Genomic DNA, 26,847 nt, shown 5'->3' on the forward strand with positions numbered 1-26,847 from the left:
ACAGTCTTGGGAAAGGGACTATTGTCCACAGCAACGCAGCACAATTCAGGAGCACTTCAACAGATGTGACAGCACTGGCTAGGGATACACCCCACATGTTTCACCTACTACCTGATATCGCTCATCAATGACTTCACAGAGATAACAGAAATACACTACACTTCTAACCAATGCAGACACAGATCAAAAGTTGTCACAAAAAAAGAGAGAGAGAGAAAGAGAGGACATGCCATTATTCTCTTTCTCCAGCTTCTTTGAGTCCAAATGAGTAACACTTTTTATCTCTTCTTTTATCTCTCAGGTCTCTTGTTTCTCTATATAATTTCCAGGCTGTGGCAGCTTTACCATATGCTGGTGTGATAATCCCTCTTCTGACATTCATTGTTTTGGGTAATACGTTTGGTATCAAATGCTCAACTCCAAATTTGAGGGCTCAGTCAGTTCATGTTACGCAGTTCCCTGCACAGGTTTGATTGTACATGCTTGTATCATGGGCTGGGCTTTACAGATCCAGCCTATTTCTGCTTACAGGTTTTCATATTTTTCCAGGTTATAAAGGCAGGTGAAACTGTGTTTGGGAAGGAGACAGAATTTACCCCAAATGGGGTTAATTTGATAGGAGGAAGACTCTATCAAAAACCACAAGTTACATTTTTATTACTGATAAATGAAGGTTACTGCCTGAACAAGTGTTTCTAGCAGACCTGGTGAGGGCTGAAAAAAACAAATACAGTCATGTGAACTGAAATGCAGGTAGCAAAGTGATAGGGTAAACTGTGAAGGAGCTGGAGAAAAGATAATCTTCAGTGACATTTTGCTGCCCGTAGAACGTTAAAATTTTACTCTGCCATCAGCTTTCCTGTGAATATAAAAGCAATGTCAGCAGACATTTCAAAACAAAGTCTCTGTAGTCAGATGCTGTTTTTCGCTATTTCTCTGCTGTTTCTTAGCCCTTATTTTCCTCCTAGCATTTCTAGGCATAGATACAGCAATTTCGGGAGGTGGGCAGCGCTACTATACCAGATTCTTCCTGGGTGGAAATGCCAGCCCTTCCACTTTCTGTTCTTCTTTTCTTGCTCTTGCTCTTCATCTGCAGTTTAACATCCAGTCTATCTGTAAGACATACCTCTCACATTAAGCTGATTTACACAGATAGGTTGGTGCCACAGCATGTGTTATTGCAGGGAACTGAGCCAGTATACTTAGATTGGTAAAACTACCTCACAGATCCTCTTCACTGAATAAAGCAGTTTTTTTTAATCCTATTATTTGTTCAGGAAGATGGGGGGTGGGGCAGGGGTAGGGTTAAATATTTTTGCCAGCAATTTCATCCAGCTGTGACACTCTCCATCTCCTATTTTTCCTCAGCATCTGGTTCAAACGTTGCACTGACCATTTAGAAGGGGCTGATCTTTCCTTCAGAAACTATAGAAGACTGTAGAAGGTACTGAAAGGTGCTGAAAACTGCATTCTCCCCTCTGGAGTTCATGGCTTGAGTCTTCACTGCTTTGCCACTTGTCTACTCATTTGCATCTGTGCAAAGTGCATACAAGACATTACCACTTTGCACAGGTGTGCATGGTTACACTAGGGCAAGGCAGTGGAAAAATGATCTCCTGAGAGTGTCACCTCATGCTGCTCTCCAGTCCCCTTAGCTGTAGAAGCAAACAGCTAGGGGGAAGGGGCAGTGACCCCTGGATCTTTTCTATTTAGGGCAGCATAATGTCTCAAGGGCTTACTGAACTGACTAAGAGCCAACTCAAATAAAAATGGGCAGTCATAGAAAGCCAAGCATAATTTTTTAATTATGGCTTCAAGACCCAAAGTCTGTGTACTTAAAATATTCACAAAAGACTTAAATCTAGTATCTTTTGTATGCTCTTCATGGTGATTTAAGCATGTAACATCAGCTCACAGTTTCATTGAGAACAGATTTTAGCACTGATATGTGTTGAAATATCACTTAGCCTTTTTAGAGTCTGCCTAAGTGTTGTTTTCTTCTTAATGCTGAATTGAGTACTACTTGAGGTTTTCATGCAATGTGACTGATGTATTTGTATCAGCTGGTAGCTTACATACCAAACCATGCACTCATCCGCTCCAGATGAAACCATTTTCAGTGCCTACACACATTGAAATGGCGAATTATGTTCTTCAGCAATGATTACTTTTTTTTTTATAATGCATCTACTTTATGCATCCCATTCCTTACAACTGTCCCATAACTTATTTTGCTTTTCTTAATAATAAGTAATGTGCCTGCAGTCACCAAAGTGACCATTTAGGTAACTGGCAATTTGTGTAGTTTTGCAATTAATCCATGAAGTTAATTTCATTTTGTAATCAGCAAATGCCTAGTCTGAGCCAAGTCCCATGCTTAAATATTTAAAACAAGATTCTCCTTAAATGTAGCCTTTCAGCATTTAAATCATGGACTTTTTTGTCTTTTAAACTGAATTTGTTTTGCCTCTGACTTGTATAAAATTCTGGAATGTTTTGTACATTTGAAAATCACATGACAGACACTGAGACATTCAGTGGAAATAATGAAACCATGTTCTTCCCAGCATTGAAGAACAAACCCTGCCACCTGGGCCACGGATACACATTGACTCCTTGCTCACTGTGAGGGGATTTCTGATCCTGTCAGAGACACAGCAAGATCCCCCATTCTAGCTCTTTAGAGGTTTAAACCATTGTGCAAGCCTTCAGAATGTGGTTTAATAGTTGTCATGACATGGCAAGTAAATAAATACCTTGGCATACCGCCTAGAGCCTGTCACATTGCCCCTGTTGCAACCTCCTGTTCAAAATACAGTGCTCTATTTACATAAAGTTAATTCCGAGGAAATCACCTGGGACATGTTTAATTTTCCTACTCTGTGATGTCATCCAGATGAGCCCTACCTTCAGTGACCCCTGCAGAGAGCATTAGGCCCATGTCACTTTGGGCTTTGTTGATGCCAAGGTAGTTTAATCTATACCAATGTGCTGTGTTTATCTGTGCTAAACCAGCTTAAACAGCATTTCTTTCTCTTTCCACTCTTTCTCCTAAACCCCAAAGCGGAGAAATTCGAACTGTTCACTGAAACTTTTCACAATCACAAGAACTTCCAGACAAGAAAACGTCTGCGGTGTTGTCTTGTTTGTATTCTTTCAGTGTTCCTGCTTTCTTGTCCCTGCTAGGTAAAAGAGTGGAGTTTGATCCCTACATTCTAGAGGTTACCATTCTGAAAACATTTCTGGGTATCTAGCTAACAGTTTTTCTCTTTCTGGATGAGATTATATCAACTTTCTTCATCTTCTGTCTCTCATACTCACTCACACAGATTTAGGTCACTCTTACTTTTTGCCTCTCCTCACACAGATATTGGGTACATGTAGACTTCCCAAGCTTATGTTCACTGTATTGATTTCTTGGGTCCAGAGGAGGGGAATCTATTCTGACCTAGGAACGCACTCAAAGCCTGGAGCTTCTGGATGCCTTCCCTCTGCACCCTGTCTAATGCACATATTGCTCAGGATGGACAGCGCTTCCCAAGGACATTCCAACAACCCTCAATTCTCCAGGTTTCAGGGTAGCAGCCGTGTTAGTCTGTACCCGCAAAAAGAAAAGGAGGACTTGTGGCACCTTAGAGACTAACAAATTTATTTGAGCATAAGTGTTTGTGGGCTACAGCCCACTTCATTGGATGCATTCAGTGGAAAATGCAGTGGAGAGATTTATATACACAGAGAACATGAAACAATGGGTGTTACCATACACACTGTAACAAGAGTGATCCGGTAAGGCGAACTATTACCAGCAGGAGAATGGGGGGGGTGGGAGTGGGGAAACCTTTTGTAGCGATAATCAAGGTGGGCCATTTCCAGCAGTTGATAAGAACGTGCGAGGAACAGTAGGGGGGGAAATAAACATTGTTTTTAAGGTTGTTTTTAATTCTTCTTTCTCTGGCTTATAGTGTTTTATTAGTTCTCTGGTTTTGTCTCTCCTGAAAACTTACACAAAGATTTACAGTAGTACACTATTTTATGGTTGATTAACATGTACTACTGCCCCCTAATTTTCTGCCCCACATTTCTAATATAAGAATTTCCACTTGAAATATATGAATTAACTATGAAGGATGGGAATAAAACCAGGTGTACTTCACTCCTGTAACAACAGAGAGGTCTCCAGAAATGAAATTTCTAGCTGGTATCTTGGATATATAAACTGTTTCCAGGTGCAAAAGTCTTTTCAGGAGTACTTCTTCGCTTGTGCCCTAAAGCCCATTGACAGTATTGTATTGTATTCAATTGTAAATAAGATTATTAGTTTCCACTACAATTAACTCGTTTTCCTCCTCAAAGTAAACCGCGGACATTTATCATTTAGAGTTAAGGTTGAAAATAGCTTCCAGCTATAACCTCAGTTTTCAACCACGATGCTAGTTTCCCAAAGACACCTACTTCTCTGAAACTTAGCATGCCATATCTCATCCCAGGATACAGTTTTTTGGAGTGTGGTGAGGGGTTTCATAAAAATCAGACAAAGGGTTTTAAAATACAAATGTAGTTTATTTTTTAAATATTCTGATACGCTTTTGGTTCATGAGAGCTCTAACAATGACTCACTCTTAGAATTTCACCATTGTTTGTTTTGTTTTGTGTTTATTTTATAGGCCTTGTTGAATTAGATTTAAAATCTCTATTTCTAATTAAATAAATAACAGTAATTCTTCTGTGAATATATCCAAGAATATAGTATCATTTCTGAACATAACAAGGGTAGGAATGGATGGGGAGCATAGTTTATGTCGGATGGGAACGTGTAAATTTACACAGAAAAAAAGTAAGTTAAGTCACTGGTATGACAGAAGTGGATGCATATATATTAACTGTCCCTTTCCAGAATGTTACACTTTTTGATTTCTGAGGTAAAAGGATTACTTTAGAAAAATTATAATACATTTCTTATACAGTCCAAAATGCCATTAGCCTTCTTGGCAACAAGGGCACACTGTTGACTCATATCCTGCTTTCCATCCACTGTAACCCCTAGGTCCTTTTCCGCAGAACTGCTGCCTAGCCATTCAGTCCCTAGTCTGTAGTGGTGCATGGGATTCTTCCATCCTAAGTGCAGGACTCTGCACTTGTCCTTGTTGAAACTCATCAGATTTCTTTTGGCCCAATCCTCTAATTTGTGTAGGTCCCTCTGTATCCTATCCATACCCCCCAGCATATCTACCACTCCTCCCAGTTTAGTATCATCTGCAAACTTGCTGAGGGTGTAATCCACACCATCCTCCAGATCATTAATGAAGATATTGAATAAAACCGGCCCCAGGACCGACCCTTGGGGCACTCCACTTGATACCAGCTACCAACTAGACATGGAGCCATTGATCACTACCCACTGAGCCCGATGATCTAGTCAGCTTTCTATTCACGTTATAGTCCATTCATCCAGCCCATACTTCTTTAATTTGCTGGCAAGAATACTGTGGGAGACCGTATCAAAAGCTTTGCTAAAGTCAAGGGATAACATGTCATAGAAGGCAATTAGATTAGTCAGGCATGACTTGCCTTTGGTGAATCCTGATCACTTTCCTCTCCTCTAAGTGCTTCAGAATTTACTCCTTGAGGACCTGCTCCATGATTTTTCCAGGGACTGAGGTGAGGCTGACTGTCCTGTAGTTCCCAGGATCCTCATTCTTCCCTTTTTTAAAGATGGGCACTACATTAGCCTTTTTCCAGTTGTCCAGGACCTCCCCCGATTGCCATGAGTTTTCAAAGATAATGGCCAAAGGCTCTGCAATCACATCTGCCAACTCCTTTAGCACTCTCGGATGCAGCGCATCCGGCCCCATGGACTTGTGCTCGTCCAGCTTTTCTAAATAGTCCCGAACCACTTCTTTCTCCACAGAGGGCTGGTCACCTTCTCCCCATGCTGTGCTGCCCAGTGCAGTAGTCTGGGAGCTAACCTTGATCATGAAGACAGAGGCAAAAAAACCATTGAGTATGTTAGCTTTTTCCACATCCTCTGTCACTTGGTTGCCTCCCTCATTCAGTAAGGGGCCCACACTTTCCTTGACTTTCTTCTTGTTGTTAACATACCTGAAAAAACCCTTCTTGTTACTCTTAACATCCCTTGCTAGCTGCAACTCCAAGTGTGATTTGGCCTTCCTGATTTCACTCCTGCATGCCTGAGCAATATTTTTATACTCCTTTCTTGGTATTTGTCCAATCTTCCACTTCTTCTAAGCTTCTTTTTTGTGTTTAAGATCAGCAAGGATTTCACTGTTAAGCCAAGCAGGTCACGTGCCATATTTACTATTCTTTCTACACATTGGGATGGTTTGTTCCTGCAACCTCAATAAGAATTCTTTAAAATACAGCCAGCTCTCCTGGACTCCTTTCCCCCTCATGTTATTCTCCCAGGAGCTCCTGCCCATCAGTTCCCTGAGGAAGTCAAAGTCTGCTTTTCTGAAGTCCAGGATCGGTATTCTGCTGCTCTCCTATCTTCCTTTTGTCAGGATCCTGAACTTGACCATCTCATGGTCACTGCCTCCCAGGTTCCCATCCACTTTTGCTTCCCCTACTAATTTTCCTGGTTTGTGAGCAGCAGGTCCAGAAGAGCTTACATACAATGCAGTTCTTTTTTAGACGTGGAGCATATCTCCAGTAAAATCTATTCAGTGCCTTACTGTCTCTGACTGAATAATATATTAGATGTAGCTCCTGCCTGCAGTACATACCCATGAAATTAAACAAAAATATTACCTGGTATCAAAATATAATAGATACCATATAGACAAGTAAATGACACGGGCCCTGCACAGGTGCACTTGCAATCTAAAGTATAGGGGTGGGTAAGAGAAGGCGAAATAAAGACACAAATTCCAGTGATAAACTTATATTTAAGGCCTACCAAATTCACGGCCATGAAAAACGTGTCACAGACCATGAAATCTGTCTCCCCCCATGAAAACTGGTCTTTTTTTGCTTTTACCCTATACTATACAGATTTCACAGGGCAGACCAGCATTTCTCAAATTGTGGGTCCTGTCTGAAAAGGGAGTTGCAGGGGGGTCACAAGGTTATTTTAGGGGGGTTGTGTTATTGCCACCATTACTGCTGGGCTGCCTGAAAGCGGAGGCTGTTGGCTGGGTGCCCAGCTCTGAAGGCAGCGCCCCACCAGCAGGAACGCAGAAGTAAGGGTGATGATACGATATCATGCCACCCTTACTTCTGCGCTGCTGCCTTCAGAGCTGGGCGGCCAGAGAGCGGAGGCTGCTGACTGAGGGCCCAGCTCTGCAGGCAGCAGTGCAGAAGGAAGGGTAGCAATCCCATACCATGCCATCCTTACTTCTGCGCTGCTGCTAGCAATGGCTCTGCTTTCAGAGCTGGGCACCTGGTCAGTAGCTGCCGCTTCTCTCCAGCTGCCCAGCTCTGAAGGCAGCACCGCTGCCGGCAGCAGCACAGAAGTAAGGGTAGCGGTACCACAACACCTCCTACAATAACCTCGCGACCCCTCCACAACTTCTTTTTGGATCATGACCCCCTACAATTACAACACCATGAAATTTCAGATTTAAAGAGGTGAAATCATTAAATTTACAATTTTTAAAACCCTGGGCCATGAAATTGACCAAAATGGACTGTGAATTTGGTAGGGCCCTACTTATATTTTTACTGGGCTGTGTCTTTATCACGGTGATTATGCATGTGGTTGTCAAAAGTACTCAGTGCTGGCCTAACTTTGCTACCACTGAAGTCAATGGGGGGTTTTACTATTAACTTTAATAGAACAGAGTTAGAAATCCTGCCCTACTTTTTTTTTTCAATAAAAGTTATGATGTTAAAGGATTAAAGTGAAGTTAATGGTTTCTGCATGTTCTCCCAGCTCTACAAATCAGTTAATAGAATTAGTGGGGCTACTGAAGATGTTAAGGTGCTGTTCCCTGATTCTTCTGGGAGGGGAAGGCGAGGGAGGAACTGCTGGGGCCCTTATGTCCCTGAGAAGATGCCTACATTGGTGAAATTTGCAAACCCCCAATGTAGACATGCCACAGGGATGTAAAGTGGGATTTACAGCAGTGGGACTTAATCACAAAATCACTGGAGTTACTGGTACTATATTTACACTGGTGCAAATGACTGTAAGGTAGACAGGGCCTTACATTCTCTTCACTTATGATTTCTAATTGCATTTTAAGTGGACTATGTAGTCTCCTATATTCTGAAATGGGTTGTTAGTTTACTGGACTGGAGTCACTGTATCACATTGAGCTGGGTTTACTAATCTCAGCAGGACAAAGAACAACTATAAATATTACACCCTTGTGTCTTTCCCTTGGTTTCATATGTGTACTCTTAAGAGCATAGGATAGTGGTGACTATCCACATTTTTGAAAACACCTGAATACAAACAAAGATCCGTGGGCCTTATGCGATCATCTTTAAACAGAATTGTCCCCTGAAAACAACTGCAGAAAAATCAGTGGCACATTATAGGCCGGCATAATTGATAAGATCCCATGGTGACACTATACCATGGCGGTGGGAAAGGAGGGGGAAGTCATACTGCCTGAAATATCAGGAGAAAAACAATCAGATTGAAAAACATGTTCATAAAAAATTAGGGTGCTTGTTGTTAATATGACTGTGTAGTATTTGGAAATTGAATGTAGATGGTTATTGTCCTACCATTATTTGTAAAGACAGAAACAAAATCTAACTCAGATTACTTTAACAAATTTTGCTGTTACCACTGCACTGAATACGGAAACCCTGGATCACTTTGAAATATTTCCACAGAAAAGCACATTAGACCTTAATGACTACACACTAGATGATGGAAGGCACTTAACTTTATCTAGCAAAAAATGTTTTTTAATGACTTCATTTATTCATTTTTTTAAAAAAACAGTAAAGTTACCATGTTATAATCGCCCAGAGATACTCCCGGGTGTGCTGTTGAAAGGTAATTTCCGTGCACCTAAGACTTCACACTGTAATAGAACCTGTTGTGCCTTTCAGCTTAATCACATAGTGGCATTTAGAAATCATTCATTCTGGCAGGCAAAAATGTCTTGCAATAACACCATTACCACAACTTTCATTTTTATAGCAAGCTTTACTATCGAGGCAAACACATCCAAGTACTCTACAAAACATTTTAAGTACATAACAGTCGCAAAATCAGTGAACATAGCAAGTCCCCTGTGAACAAGCAGTGCCCCTCATATAATAAAAGTATCTCACTTTTTCATAAGGAGTTATTATTGTTATAAAACATGCACATGTTTTTAACTTGCCTACAGCTTCCTTTTCTAAGCAATCTTATTGAATCAGGACCTCTGAGACCAACATTTAAAATACAAGGTAGCAGTTTATATCCATTTTTGGGCTAGTGAGCTGATGCCAAAAGATCAGATGTTTTACAGGAAATCAGGAATAAAAGGTGTCTGTAGCAGATCACTAATCTTTACTGGGGTTTACTAAGCCTATCAGTGTAAAGAATGGTTTTTGGATATTGTGGTTTTTCCCTTAATTCTGTAAGTGTATTTCTTAGAGCTGGAGAAAGACGCAATCATCCACACTATGGAAAACATTCAAATACTGAAATGTCATCTTGTCATGAGTGATTGAATGAAAATGTCCCCCAGGAAACAAAAGTATATGTAATTTATTTAGGTTTTGGTTCTCATTTAAAAAGCCTGAAATGGTCTGGGTCCTGCACACCACAAAAACAACTTTTCTATTAATGTATTTCTGCATCAGTTTCACGATACCTAGTCACTCGAACTATCAGTTCATTGGTTTGAACTGGCAGCACAGGGTTCAATGAGGAGTCCTTGACTCTTGGAACTCAGTTCCCCACTTGGTTTGACAGAACCCCTAAGCATGTTGATCTTGAGGGCATATTGTAGGGCCTATGTATTGTGCCAAGCTTTTGAGAAGGGGGTGAGCTGATGGGAATGTATGTGGGTAAAAGGGCTGTCGTTAATCCTGATAGACTAGGTGAGTGAGGTGATACTTTCCTCTGGGTTGATTGTATATATTTGTACATGTTGTGTGGTACAGTCACGTAGGCTGAAGGAGGGCTATTTTTTGTAAGTGAAACTAAATACATAAAGTATGCAAATATTATAGAAATAGCATGTTTTACATGTATAGATATATTCAGGAGTGAATTTGAAAGTAGCTTCTTTCATATATTCTAGTCTACACAAATATGTAACACACACAATATATATCACCTACTCCCTATGTACTTGAAAAAAACATGCCCTTTCCACATGGGGTGAAGTGAAGCTGTTTTCTTCTCTGCCAAACTGAAAACGCATCCTGAATCTCTCTCCAAGATGAACTGTAATGGCATTTGGTACAGTTATTAATATATTTAAAAACACCCCTCAGGATATTTTGTTTTATGTTGTTTTTATAGAACTATAATTGTACAATATTTCCACCATTTCCCATTTTAAGAAAGGAGATAACATCCCCATTCCATTCTGTTTTGTCTGACAATAAAAATCATTGTTACATTTTGTGCTAGAACATGCATTGGTTATGCAAATTTCCCTCCTTTCAAATGCAGTTTAGAGGGTAGAAGAACGTCCAAAGTAAGACTACACAGTCAAGGTAGGCAAATTTGGGGGCTGGCCTAAGAATTTTCAATGATTTCTTGATCTCAATAATACAAACCAAAAACTTTACTAACAGTACTATAGATCTAGCATTTTGTGTCTGATTCAGGGAGATTTAACCTAAAATTTAGAGTCTGAATCCAGATCTGCATTTTGAATCCCCACGAAGTATGGGGGTATGTTAATGAAAAGTTTTCATTTGGGCCTATCTCTTTTAAAAACAAGTCTGAATTCAGTAGTCATTGCTAAATTCTATAGATATGTGTGCTTGCACTTGCAAACTGAGTTTCCACACCGAAAAACTGCAAGGTGCAGATTTCCTGACCAAATAACCTCCTAGTATACACCACACTAAATATATAATAGCTGATAAAGAATTCTGCACAGTGCAAACCTTGCCTTAAAATCAATAAAATTGTTGCCTACAAATCATATAGGTCACCTAATATACAATATAACTTAAAGCTAGTACCTTCATCACTCTTATATTGCCTTGAAATAGACTCTGCATTGAGTCAATTTTTTAAAAAATTCTGCCTCGTAATATTTGTTAGTCAGAATTACAGGAGATGTGAAATATCTTTCAAAATGGAAACTTTGCAGGTGTAATCTGATCACTGTAAATGAAAACCAATGGTCTGACAACTGAACAAAATTATATTATGGTAAATAGAGAGTAGGTTTGGCAATGGCACCATGATAGATAAATAAAACCGACTTATCTGACCACTCTAGGCAGTGATTCCTATGTCAGAATTCCACGATATATGTGCATGTGTATATAAATATCTTAGGTGGGTCTGAAGGCAGCAAATAATGGTAAGGTAGTCTTTCTGATTTAAGTCTGTGCTGATCATAATGCTAAATACAGAGTAATATGACTGTCACTCTTCGCCAACAACTGTAGCTGTTGCAGTGATCATTTTTATTAAACTATATATTCACTAAAAGTGAGGGGAAATCTATGGGCATATTAGTTTATCACACAAACATTAACATTAACTATGTACAACAAAGCAGGATAGGATCCCTCTAAATATCTGAATATGGACTGATGTCATCCTGATCTTGTTCCTCTGAAGCTACTCCCATCCCCTTCTGTATAAGCAGCTATCATGTTGAAAATAACTTTTCCTCCATCCAAGGCCAGGCTCATCACAGATTGGTTTGTAAGGGGCACTTGAACAGAAAATTACTCACATCCTTCCTCAGCTCAGAAACCAAGCTCCTTTAATAGTAATGCCCTGTATCGTTCCTCAATGTCCAGCTGGAGTCTCAATGCTTTAGAACCTGGAATTGGGCCAAGAAGAGATCATAGGTTTAATATTTTAGACTGAATTGATTTTCATTTCATGTCTCATCTAATTACCACTAAAATTGCACATTTACTGCACATTACTGCTTAATTGGAAATCAACATTCTTCAATATTATGGATATTAACATCAGACATTTTTCCAACGTTTAAATATTTTAACAGTTATTTATAAAATGTAACATTCATTTGGAATATAAACTCTTTTGGGCTTCATAACTTGTCTTTATCTATGGGTCAGATCCTGCAATCTGACCATCCCACTGAAGACAGCATGGCTCCACACAAGCACATAGGCCTGCCCTCACAAGTGTAGTTGCCAAATTGGAGCCTAGATTTGTGGAGCACTATGTCAATTTATGGGGCCATATAAAAGGTTAGTTATAACAACACTACTAAGTGTTTGCTAAGAATGAGCAACACAGTTTAATGATGTTGAAATGTTTTAACTGTTGCCAAATAACAGTTCAATGCAACAATAAAAGGAAAGTGGAGTGGTGGATGGGTGGAAAAATTCTGTGCTTCATTCATTATTTCATTCATTGTATACTTTACAAGGAATCAAAGGGAGAATTTAAATAGCACAAAGCAGGATTTTAATGTAAATTAGGACATAAATACTGGTGCTTTACGTCTGATAATGTACTAAATTTGGCTAATACCTGTCAAGCTGTGCTTTTAAATGTTTATATAATTCACTAGGACTTTCTGTGAATGCTCTAACATAAAACAAAAGGTGAAGAAACACACATAATAAGGAAGAGTTAGAATCCCCAATATTATTATAACTTATTATCTAAATATGTGATGGGCACCTCAAAGCACAGATGAAGACATAGATCCTGCCTTGAAAAGTTATACTCTATGGCTCTGTTACAGCAAAAGGAGCCACGTGAGCAGACCTTTGTGCCTGTGCAGGACCCCCTTGAACTCAATGTGTTTGTCCAATGAAGACAGCACCTGGGCCTTGATCCATGATTGAAGGCATTAGGTACCACAGCAATACAAATAATAAAAACAAGGCTCTGCAAGGGGGGCAGTGATCCACCAAGTTGCAGAATCAAAGGCCAAGGCACCAATCCTGCAAACGTTTACTTGTGTAAATCAGTGGGACAGGTCATGTGCATACACATTTGTGTGATCAGAGACTTAGTTAGGGCGACCAGATGTCCCGATTTTATAGGGGCAGTCCTGATATTTGGGGCTTTTTCTTATATAGGCACCTGTTACCCCCATACCGCCTGCCCTGATTTTTTACACTTTCTGTCTGGTCACCCTAGCCTTAGTTATGTCATACATACAACTAGAAGATTTCAGTGGGTCCTCGTGAGTATACATAGACACACAGGCACATAGACATGTAAACATGCACCATCCTCCCTAATTATGTTTTTTAAACTGAAATCAGTAGTTAATTGGCTCACTTACTTATCAAAGATGAATCCTAAATTAAAATCTCAGCTTTCATTTAATATTTTCCTGAATCGTTTGGGAACCTCTTTAATGAAGCAGTTTCACCTGAGGTTGTTATTTGAATACTAACTTGTCAGTATCATACTGGGTTTTTTTCCTTACTATGTGAAGTTTGCGCTGCCACCTTCCGCACTTCCACATTATAGTTTAAGTGCCCTCTTTAGGGTTTTTTTTTTTTTTTAGCCTGTGTTTGTTCTTGGAATTGCATTGAACCCTGTTTTTTTTTGTTTTTGTTTTGTTTTTGGTATGAGCATAAAATCTTGCCTGAAGGTTAATTTTTGTCACCTGAGAGAAGATCCTTAGTTGGTGTAAGGTGTCAGAGTTCAATGGAGCTCTGTCATTTTACACCATCTATGGTAACTATTGTAAAAACTTTCTATTTCATTCCTTCTTTTTTTGTGTGTCTGGCTGTTTATTCCCTATCTTCAACTTTATAATTCTCCATCCCTGCATTCTGCATTTCTTAACCATATTTGTTTCTTAGCTTGTTGCTGTGAACAAACACAAACACACAGCATTCTGCCATATGACCATTTAAAGTTACATCCAACTGACCGCACACTACTGAGATAATTAACCTGCAAAACTGTGTCCTTTTATCATTAAAAACTATACATAAAAAATGTTCTGTCTCCTGCAATGAAAAGAAAAATTCACACTTGGAGACATTGGAGAATTTTTCTAATTAAATGCAGATTACAGCTTTCCTTACAGCCACATAGAAGCCATTAATCCTTCCAATGGCAGCTTCTTCTCAAAGGTGGTGGGGAGAGATGGACACATGGTTGGCTTTTAAAAACACACGTTTTTTTCTCTGTGAAAGACTTTAGCTTTGATAAATTGGTGAATTTATCCTAGTTTTACTGAAAGAAGAAGAGGAGCTTAGGCATGTTAGCCCCAGCACTATAAGAGCCTCATTATTTCCTACAGATGCTTTATCACTAAGCAAGATTTTGGGTCCTGATGCCTCCAGGGGGTGAGGTTGTGAAATGCTACATCTTTAGTATGAGTTTATAGATCTGTGACTGTTACTATAAGGTCAACCATTGTCTGCTGAATAGGCCGCTGCTCTGGACTCCGCTGAGCCAGTATCTAATGAGGCTTCTCAGGCTTCCCACTGTGCTGGGTTTTTATTAACTGTTAGGGCTTGTCTACACTGGCAACATTTAACGTGGCTTGTGTAGTCGCAGCACTAAAAAACCTACCTCCATGAGGGGCTTAGCTACCAGCACTAGGAGCGCGGGTCCCAGCGCTGGCACACAGTCTACACTGCCACTTCACAGCGCTGAAACTTGCAGTGCTCGGGGGGAGTTTTTTCACACTCCTGAGCAATGAAGTTGCAGCGCTGTAAAGTGCCAGTGTAGACAAGCCTTTAGTTGCTCACACATTTAAGAGTCATGGCCATAAAAAGTATGTTCATTTAGAATTCTCTATATGCCCAAAATGACACTAAGAGTCAGTCGTTTAGGCCTGGAGCCTTAATGGTATTTAGGTGTTTGACTTCCATTGAAATCAGTTAGAGTTAGGCCTCTAAGTACTTTTGAGGATCTAAAGATATGTTTATAAGAAGAGCAGCCTTGTTCAAATAGAGGTAAACACTGAAATAGGAATTTATAATAAAATTACCTTGATATCAAGTTGCCTGGAGAGAAACCACTCCTGCAGGAGGGCAGCAATACACTGTGCTAGCCTTTCCAATTAGGAAGGCTGTTTGTATCTACACCTGAAAGGTTAAAGGGGAAGCAAACAGACAAAATGTACAAGACGGAGAAAAGACCACTGAAATATAATTGTACGCCAGGGACTAAGATAATGTAAACAGTTCCACTTAATTATAAAGAGGACATTAGCCTTGGAAGGTCAGTAAAACCCAAATGCTCTTGTTTCTTTCCCCAGTGGCTTCCCTTCTTTGGTTAGGCTGACAACTTTAATATTAATGAGAAAGGTGTTCAAATCTATGTTTTGGGACTAGGCAATTGTAGCAGTGGGGCTTCTGAATGGAGATACTGAACACAACCCTAAAGGCATTTAAATAGCACCAGTAATAGATGCAATATTAGCTAGAATACTAAAATTCCTGTGGCTGCTAATGAGTTCCTTGGTTACTTTAAACATATGAGAATAAAAAACAAACTCTGCTTAACTGATTGGGGAAAGATGGAAGGCCCTAAATTAAAAAGTGAAATCTTATACCATGGAAAGTTTATCAAACAAGGACACCAGTTTCCAGACCTTATTACAAAAAAAGACAGTAAAGGGCCTTTCAGAATCCTTCAAATGAGTTTTCTGTCAGCAGAGGAGATGACCAATGAAGAAGTTCTCCACAGGGATATGGCCATCTAGAGCTATGAGGGAAAACACATTAGACTAATATGTTTTTGGCGACTGGATCACAATGATTAGCTCATCCTGAATAATACAGGCCAGAGAATTCCACCTAGTAATTCCTCCAGTGGAGATTATTCTGCCCTATTACGCAAAGCCCCAGTTTAGGAAAGCACTTAATCATGTGCTTAACTTTAAGCTTGGTATTAAGTGCTTTTCTGGATACTGATTCTGAAGGGGGTGTAAATAAACACTAATTGTCATCCCTAACAACTTTTGTCGTACATATATTTTAGAAAGACATATGATTGTGATTTAAAGACAAGAGCTGGTCAGAATTTTTTTGATGAATCATTTTTTTCATCAAAAATGCTGATTTGCTGAAACTGAAACTGTTTGAGAAAAAGGGGCTGGGTTTTAAAAAAAATCCCATCTTGAAAAAATGTTGAGGAAAGTTTCAAAATTGTTGAAATGTTTCATTTTGATATTTTTGAAACCCAAAGTTCCTGTTTTCCAGTTTGAAATTCCAGTTTGTTTTCCAGTTTTTATTTTGTAATTTAAGCTAATTAGACTGAAAAAAGGTTAGAAAAGGTCAAAATCAAAATTAAACATTTCAAAATGATCAAAATGAAATGTTTCAAATGACCTAAAACATTTCACAAATATTTTTGAGATTTCATCTTTTTGTCCAAATGGGAGATAGGAAATTTTTTTGAACTCTTTAAAATATTGATGGGATGGGAAAGTTGGTTCCCAGCCAGCTCTATTAAAGAGACTCCATATGATGGCAAATGTACCGTTCAGAAGTTCTCTGGGCTGTTATTTACTCTTTACAACTGTTCTATCTTTATATAAGTCTTGTTACAGACTTTCAGGTATTTACATTGGCATGAGGATTATTGTATCCAGAACATTTATTACTGAACACTCTCCTTTGGTTCTTCCTTCACTATATGTAAAATGTCTATCAAAGATGCAGGAGATATGGTATTAATATTATGTCATCCCTCCTGCTGTCTAACTGTATGAAAATGTGTTGTTACTGGTTCTAGTTCATATCCATTTAAGTGTAATACTTAGCAACATAAAGATAGGTTTCCTGAATAAAAGAAATGACAAATGAGGGGAACACTTGATACCTAAGAAGTGCCCAAAGCCTTCCTTTTGACGAGGTGGAGGGTTCCTATTTCCTGCTTCATGTTGCCTCTTACAATAATACTTAGCACTTATGTAGTGCTTTTCATTTTCAAAGCACTGTAGAAACATTAACTAATTAATCCTCTAATTAGGTGAGTAAGTATTATCTCCATATTACTTTCTGCCAGAGAGGTAAGGAAAAATAGGTGACAGGATTTTAAAAGGAGGCTTCAGCCTATGTGTATTTGTGGATCTTTGTCTTACATATATCCCAACAACCAGGTCTCATCTAGGGTCACACAGCAAAGCAATAACATGCTACCAGTATTTATGTGACCTTTGTTTTTTCATAGGTCAGCAGAGATTGAAGGATACAGTTCCTTTCTGTGCCCCCACCCCCAGCATTTATGGCCAACTCCTCTCTGTTGTATCTTCCACGTTCATAAAGTAAGCATATTTAGGATGTACAATTAATTTTACTCTAGACAGAGTCTTGTAGCTCTTACCTTCATTATTTAACTCTTCTTCTTCCCCTTTAAAAATCCTTCTTTTCTTCAGACATGACAGTGCTATTCTTTCCCCTGGCTAAAAGTACAGGTGATTAGCATCCAAGGCTGTTCTAAGATGGAAAGTGAGTAGGTGGAAACTGTCTCCTCTATCTATCTCACCTCTTTCTCCATTTCGCTACACTCACTGCCACCCCACCCCTCCCCAACCCCCATTCCCCTAGCTCCTAGAGGTCAAGCATGCAACAATACTGTGTATCAGATTTTAACAGTCCTGGTGAGTTACTTCAGGTTACTACCCAAGTATAATCCTAAAACTGATATCCTTTGGAGCCACAATGTTAGGGTGACCAGACAGCAAGTGTGAAAAATTGGGACGGGGGTGGAGGGTAATGGGAGTCTATATAATAAAAAGACCCCAAAATCGGGACTGTCCCTATAAAATCGGGACATCTGATCACCCTACACAATGTTGATACAATGAAATATAAATAAGTAGTCATTAAACAACATTTTGCAAGTACTAGTTTGAGGTGTGCTCACCATTCCTTAATGGCACAGTATTGCATGCCTTATTCTACAGAAGAAGTGTATGTGGTTGATAAAGGGTGGTGAAGATCTTGTTACAGTGAAGATCAGTGAATTTATCGCTTAATATGCTGTGTGGGTGCTGGATACAAAACACTGTAGAGCGACCTAATTTTAAAAGGATGGGTGCACAGCACTTTTGAAATATCAGGCTCTTCTAGTGTGTCTTATGTTGGATTCCCAAAAATTGAAGAATGAAAATCAGTAGTTGTTTCTGAAAATTTTGACCATGATCCTTGCTCCAAAGTGATGACATTCTAAATTGGACAAACTATAGCATGTAGATAAATAATACACCAGGTGACCAGGAATTGGAAAGTCCAATCAGAAATTAGCGTAGGAGCTTTATTTTATTGGATATTGACCCGATATGCAAACTTTATAGTTGCCAATGGTGGCAGAGCGGAGGGGATGGCAAGTTCCTTTCAGCCACTCAACATCTGAGTAACTAGCTGCCTCTTATTGAGCAGGACTGCTGCGTTTCACTCCAACCCTATCCAGAAATACCTCCTGAATGATAGCCAACTGCCAGCAACTGCTTTATTCCTCCCTCTCTCCCTCCCTCCCAGGGCACAGTAGGTAAGTGACTGAACCGTTTCCCTCCAGATAGCTTAGCAACGGCTTGAAACCCCCTCATTTCCCTGGCTAGCAGCTGAGGCTGTCAAGAAGTGTAAGGGAAGACTGTAAGGGATCCCAGTAGCAGTGGGATGGAGGGACAAAGGGAGAGTGAAAGGGAAAATGAGTCCATTTCAGTGGGGAAGGAAAGTGGGCACAAAAAAGGTCCAGCTTTTCTCTGTTCTGTCACCTCCAATTCAAACCTTCTCTGTAAAAGAAGGAGATGGTGGCAATGCAGAGATGGTAGCAGCATTTCCTTTTTCTATTGCTCTTGATCACTCTGTGTCAGACTTCTCACAACTAAACAATTTTATACCATGGAAACTAAATAGTTTTTAAACAAAATCATATATGGTATATAACTCACTGCAAACATCCATGAGGACGTGCAGCAGGTAATTTATACCAAGAAATTAAATATGTCCCTGCTCCAAAGACTTTACAATAAAGGGAAGAGTGGGTACAGTACACAAATAGTTTATGCTCTCAGAGACACAGTGATTCATGAGATTGGTGCTTTGTCACAAATGTAATGGAATTTTGAAAATTTAAAGGCTGAACTAGCAAATCATTCCTTACGGAACTACTCAAATGAGTGAGTATTATTCATGTGAATATAAGTTTGCAGGAGAGCGTACATACCTTTTAAAATAACTAGACTGCAAATAATTGGTAAAATTTCTGTTTTTAAGAAAAGAAAAAAACCCTGTAAAAACAATCCAATTAGTTGGAAAATCTTTGCCTTTTTCTACTGTTTGTTGAATGACCCATGATAGGTTTGTCACTCACTCAGCAATGTAGTTGTGAATAAGGCATAGAATATTCTATTTCAAACTCCCTTGTCAAAGTATATACAGCTTTTAAAAAAACCAACAAATCCTCCACTGCCCCTTCCTTACCTACAGTAATAACAGAATTTATGATCAGATGAGGTTTCATCTAAAAACATGAAAGGCTATTATAGGCCAAAAAAAAGCACAAACCAGTTTCCTCCCATTAAAAAAAATAATAATAAATGGCAAGAAGAAACTCTTTCTTTAAAAAATAATCACTTCAAAAAATCCTTTTAAGAAATAAGAATTGTAGCATACACAAGATAGACTAGACAAAAGCTTTCAGCTGGAACAATGCTATTTTTCAAAGCAAATTAAAGGAACAACTACATGAAATATATAGCACTCATATGTAGAAGTAGTTGATCTGATGGCTTGCTTTTTAATGGACTTTTCTAGTAGCCTGTCAAGACTTTTTTGCCTAGGATTTTTCAATTGTCTAGTCTCTGAATCTCTCCCCCTCCCTTGCTGCTTGTTTCTGCTATGGTGATTGCTGAAAAACTTTCCTATTCCCTCTAGATATACCCTGTTCCATCTAACCCACTCAGATTACCTTAATGGATAGAGGAATAGTTTTTTTTTAAAAACGGGATGGATTTATCATTTGAGGGGAAGACATATAAACCCAAGTCATTGTAGTCCATAATTTTAAAGAAGACAAACTTGAATGAAATGAAAATGCTGAATGTATGGGAACCCTGTGACGAGTTCAGTCACAGAGACTCCACTCAAGACTGTCACTCGATGAGCTGGGATACCACTGAGAACAACCCTCATGCCAGAACAGGTGCCCCTCCACTCCTGTCTTGCTGAGTTAGACACTCCAGTCCTCTCTAGCACAGACCCAGAGATTGGGCCACGCCTCTCTGCAGTTCACTGAAACTGAGATTCACTCAGCCCAGGGGCTTCTCAGTAAACAGGGACATTTCCAGTGTCCAGTGTTCAGCCTTTCTGGGTGTCTGAACCCCAAATAAATCCATTTTACTCTGTATAAAGCTTATACAGGGTAAACTCATAAATTGTCCACCCTCTATAACACTGACAGAGAGACATGCACAGCTGTTTGTTCCCCCAGGTATTAATCACTTACTCTGGGTTTATTAATAGAACAAAAGTGATTTTATTAAGTATAAAAAGTAGGATTTAAGTGGTTTCAAGTAATAACAGACAGAACAAGTATTGACATTATTGACATAAACCGTAACTGTATAGACCATTGTTGCAACCACTGTTACATATTTGCAGCAAATCTTGTACAAAGGAGGTCACATAAGATGTCCTTTAAAAGGTTATGCTTTACTGGTTATGATTATGCTATCTGTATGCATGTATCATTTCTGTATTTGAAGTTATAAGTATTGGCGCTATACTGTCTGTATTTCAAACTTGTGCTATGCTTCTGGGTGACACCCCAGACAATTTGGTGCCAGCACTGCCTAGCCTGCTTGATGGCCCATTAAGGACCATCAGCTATACAACTGACCCATTGAGAGAATGCAGATACACCTTGTGACTCAGCAAGGCATGCAGGGACATGCTTATGGACAGAACGCTAAGGCTTTTCCATGTGCTGGGTAGCTTGTCTTTGGAACAAAGGAAGACAAGCCACATGGCAAAAGGACTATAAAAGGCAGCTGCACCTCCTCCATTTTGTCTTCAATCCTGCTTCTTACTTCTGGAGGAAACTTGCTACAAACTGAAGCTTTGAACAAAGGACTGAAAGACCCATCCCAGCTGTGGATGTACTCCAGAGACTTGATTTGAACCTGTAGTTTATTCCATCGCTGCTACAAGCCTGAACCAAGAACTTTGCCATTACAGTATGTAATTGATTCAATTTAACCAATTCTAGCTCTCATCTATATTTCTTCCTTTTTATGAATAAACCTTTAGATTTTAGATTCTAAAGGATTGGCAACAGCATGAGTTTTGGTTAAGTTCACACTTGTATATTGACCTGGGTCTGGGGCTTGGTCCTTTGGGATCAGGAGAACCTTTTTTCTTTTACTGGGGTATTGGTTTTCATAACCATTTGTCCCCATAACGAGTGGCTACTGGTGGTGGAAACTGGAGTGTCTAAGGGAATTGCTTGTATGACTTCTGGTTCACCACTGGAGTGAGACTGAAGTCCTCTCTGTTTGGCTGGTTTGGTGTGCCTTAGTAATAAAAGACACCCAGCTTTGAGCTGTAACTGCCCTGCTTTAAGCATTGTGTCCTGAATTGATACTCTCAGTTGTGTCCTGCCAGAGGCAGCATCATTACAGTCACCAAGCAAAATAAAGCAAAAACACACAAGCCTAAGCCTAATACATTAAGAAACTGATTACAGGTAACATCTCACCCTCAGAGATGTTCCAATAAGCTTCTTTCACAGACTAGACATCTTCCTAGTCTGGGCCCAATCCTTTCCCCTGGTACAGTCCTTGTCAGTTCCAGCAGACATCTCAGGTGGTAAGCAGGGTTTTTTTTTTCATAACTGGCAGCCCCCTTTGTCCTGCTCTACCCCCTTTTAGAGCTTTGGCACAAGGCAGGAACCTTTTGTCTGTGCTTGTCCCCACCCCTGCCTCATCAATGGAAAAGTACAAGGATTAAGATGGATTCCAGTATCATGTGACATGGTCACATGTCACTGTAAGACCCCTAGTCTCCATTCTTCCTGGGTTGTCCCAAACATACACAGGAAGATTTTCAGGTAAATAAACCATTTAAAACCAATTGTCCTAATCAATGGGAGCCATCAAGATTCTAAACCACCATTAATGGTCCACACTTTGCATAATTACAATAGGACCTCAGAGTTATACTTCATATTTCTAGCTTCAGATACAAGAATGATACATGCATACAAATCAGAGGAATATATTCAGTAGGTTATAACCTTTGTAATGATACCTTACAAGAGACCTTTTGCATAAAGCATATTCCAGTTACATCATATTCACACTCCTAAGCATTTTTCCATAAAACATATGGAGTGCAATGTCACAAACCCCATACCTTTTAACTCATAGTATGTTGGCCACAACTCCAGATCATATTTATGGAGTTGGAACTTGCATATATGTGTTGAATTCTTAATAGAAGGACTTCTTATAAATGTTTTCTATATATAAAACTATTGATATATATGGTAACAGTATTTTGTACTACTATTATGTAATGCCTTCTAAACATCAGTTTGGGGTGGTAGGCCTGTGTTGTTATTCTTGTTGACAGATGGGAAAACTGTCACAGAAGTTCTCAGGTCACAAAATGAGAGCTGCGAATAGAACCCTTAATTCTACTTCTGCTTGTGTGGCAGTAATCAATGAACATGCCAGAGCAGATGGCAACTGGAGAGGGGAATGCTTATTTGGAATGAAAATCTGAAAGTGGTAAGGGAAAAACTGCAAACCCAAGCCTATTTACCCAAGAGTAGTAATTACAATAGTGAATGTGTGGTAAATATACAAGTACAGGAGAGACAGACAGTAATATCCCCCTCTCTGGATACACCTATGTATCCAGCTTTTGAAAGGAATATTTGATATGCAAAATCAGGCACTGCAAAGTAACCTGAAAAGTATAGCTGTGCGGTGAGTTGAAATGGGGAGTGACATGTACTGTATCTGGAGACAAGAGGATGGGTCTCGGATACACTGACTGACAAAAGCATCAGGGAAAAAGGAACAAGCCGAGCAGTGAGAATGTATGCCCTAGAAATATACTATTTTGATTTTGCCCTGTAATGACCTCAGATGGAATCTTACTAGATTAGTGGTAGAAGAGTTTAAGACTAGATGTGCTCCGCCTACCATTTATTTAGTTTAAATATGTTTCTCTCTCTCATCAAGTTTTGTTTTACTATAAGCAAGGAGATTTTAAACTCTAGGGAATTTCATGACGCCCATCACAAAGAAGTCAAACAACATTTAACATCAAAGAAGAGATAGAGAAAGAAAGGTGTCTGGAAACTCCCCCTCTCCGGATTCTCATACAAAAAAGCATGGACTAAAGAGTCTTATCTCCATTAAATGAGTTACATTCATGGCTTTGAGCCTCTTCATAGTGTCATAGAGTTTAATGCCAGAAGGGACAACCAGATTATGTAGCCTGCTCTTGTGTATATCACAGGCCACCAACACCACACAGCTCCCACACACTAAACCCCACAGCCAAAATTAAATGAAAGTATTACAGCCCACAGGAGATTAGACTATTACATGTGACAGGCAGAGAATAGGAGGGACTTAGGTGCACCAGTGCCTGAGGGCCCTACAATGACACGGAAATGATTAAGTGAGATATTCCCAGATAATCCTGGTAAGTGACACACAACCACATGATGCAGAGGAATGTGAAAAACCCCAAAGGGAACTGCAGTCTGACCTGGAGGAAAATTCTTTCCTGATTCCACATATGGCAATCAGAGCCTGAGCATGCAAGCAAGAACCAGCCAGCCAAGTACCCGAGCAAGAGAATGGTCGGTGTCACCTCAGAGCCCTCGCCTGTCCCAACTCTAGCCGCAGCCATCTCTGAAGGTTCAGAGGAAGGCGATAAAAAAAACAAACAAACCCAAAATACATATGCCTGATGCATAATAAATGCTTAATGATTCTAAATGAAAAATGAGTTTAAGGTGATGCCCCTCAGAGTTAGATTTCTGTTGAAAGAAAAATATTATTGAACTGTCTAAATTGTTAGCACATGATGTGTTCTATATTGTGGTAATTAATAAGTTCTGCGATGGCAGTTTTTAGTTTTTAAAAACTCTGGAAATTTTTCATTTATTTGTGTGCCCATTTGGGTGAAATTTGGATTATCAACTAATGCCATGAGAATTTTGGTGAGAATATGTTTTTGTTTCCACATCTTATTTAGCCAGCTATCTTCTAGGAAGGCTCTTCTATTTTATTGTATTGTCTGTCACATTCTCCATTGTTATAGGTTGGTTGTTTTTCTTTTTAAGTCTAAAGGTTAGACTTTTGGACAGAATACTAATATTTTTGTTCAGGAATATTTTTACCTCTTAAAATTCTTCATTTTGTCCTCTCTCGCTGTATTCAAGCATCTTCTTTCTTGCATGTAAGTTCAGTTTGAAAAAAAAAAACCACACAGTTTATGGCAGCAGACTCAAGAGCAACACATAGACCTCCAAGGGAAACTCTGCAAAGGTGTGGAGAGGTTTTTAAATTCCTAATAATCAGTTTCAAAAATATCACTGCTGGGTAACTGGTGTGTTGAAAATTCTGCACTGGTTTATTCTTGTGGAGCTACAAAGGGTGAAGTTCTCTTCAATTGCATGATTCTGAGGAGGTTTGTTTACAAGAAGAGCCCATTAACTGGCCAGGATTCCAGAATAAATCTTCTTCTTAAACAGTATCAGGACTGACACTTCATCCTTTGGTACTTTCCCATTTTGTGTTATGAACAATTCTGTGAAACACTTCTGGGTCAGGTGCTGAGCATCTTTTCTTAGTATGCTAGGAAATCATTCAATTTCCTTTCCACAGAGTATTCACGTTTTCTTTAAATTGCAAGGATTAGTAGGGATGTTTGCTAACAACAACAACAACAACATAAAAATAGCCTAAAGGTCTTTTCTGTGAGAATTTTTGATTGGCTGGAATATTGACCAAGAAGATTTTGTTTTCTTGTGCCTCATCTTTCCTCATTTCAGTTTATTCAACATGCTACAGCTAAAGTCCTCTTCCTTGCTCACTGCTCTGAATCTCCTCCAACCCCTCTATTTGATTCTCTCTGCTGTCTTTTTATCTTGGTCTGCATAAAGATTAAGCCCCTCCTTATCTTCCAGGCCCTGCAGAGTGCTCCCCTTGCCAATGTCTCTGCTTCTGGCTGCTACTTTGTCTCATATATTACTTTGCCAGTCCTCCCCACCTTTCAGAGAGGATTGTCTGCTTCTCCTGCCTCTGCACGCTTTTTTCAACAGCCTGCCTCCCTCTGAGAAGCCAAGAAGCTTCATATTCATCCTTCAGATGCTTCTTGAAAACTCACTTCAGCACCTTCCACCACTAATTGTCTGCCTCTCCACTCTTACCTCATCTCATGATCCTTGAATTAAGCACACTGCACAGTATAATAACCAAATACTAAATGTATAAACTAAAGAAACCTTGGGGTTAACAAGGCATGTGCCCAGCTCAACTGATCGTTAACTTTGTTTTTGCGTTACTGCCCCTTCATCCCCCCCCAACTCACTCCAACTCCTTTGTCTTCATTTGTTGCACACAGAACAATTATATTTAAAATATTCAGGGTTCAAAATCAAGAACGCAAAAGTTAGGAAATACCAATAGTGAGATTGGCTGTGCAACTTTAATTTAACCCCCTTGTGTGTAATGCATTATGGTACAGTCTTTAATGACCATGATCACATACTTTTTTTTCCATAGGATCCCTGCCTTATTCAGTGCCAAGGATAGACAGTGCTTACTTAATGAACAACTATTCGGTATTTTGTTTTCTCCTCATTGTCTAGTGTATGGCCCTAGGCCGTTTTTTCTGCACACTAGTCCAACCCTGCTCTGAAGAAAGAATTATTTATTTCTAGGGCTATTGATTAATCACAGTTAACTCACACAATTAACACAAAAAAAGTTAATAGCGATTTTTAAAATTAATTGCGATCAATCACAGTTCTAATCACACTGTTAAACAATAGAATACCAATTGAAATTTATTAAATATTTTTGGATGTTTTTCTACATTTTCAAATGTATTGGTTTCAATTGCAACATAGAATGCAAAGTGTACACTGCACACTTTATATTATTATTTTTATTAAATATTTGCACCGTAAAAATGATAAACAAAGGAAATAGTATTTTTCAATTCACCTCATACAATTACTAAAGTGCAATTTCTTTATTGTGAAAATGCAACTTACAAATGTAGGGTTGTATTTTTTTGTTACATAACTGCACTCAAAAACAAAACAATGCATAGCCTACAAGTCCACTCAGTCCTGCTTCTTGTTCAGCCAATTGCTAAGACAAACAAGTTTGTTTACATTTATGGAAGATAATGCTGCCCTCTTCTTATTTACAATGTCACCAGAAAGTGAGAACAGGTATTCACATGGAACTTTTGTAGCCGGCATTGCAAGGTATTTACGTGCCAGATATGCTAAACATTCGTATGCCCCTTCATGCTTCAGCCACCATTCCAGAGGACGTGTTTCCATGCTGATGAGGCTCAATACAAAAAAAAAAAAATGCTTTATTTAAATTTGTGACTGCACTCCTTGGAGGAGAATTGTATGTCTCCGGCTCTGTTTTACCCACATTCTGACATATATTTCATGTTATAGTAGTCTTGGATGTTGATGACACAGCACATGTTGTTCATTTTGAGAATATTTTCACTGCAGATTTGACAAAACGCCAAGAAGGTACCAATGTGAGATTTCTTAAGAGAGTT

This window comes from Natator depressus, chromosome 3 (genome assembly GCF_965152275.1).
Source record: "Natator depressus isolate rNatDep1 chromosome 3, rNatDep2.hap1, whole genome shotgun sequence".
Lineage (NCBI taxonomy): Eukaryota > Metazoa > Chordata > Testudines > Cheloniidae > Natator > Natator depressus.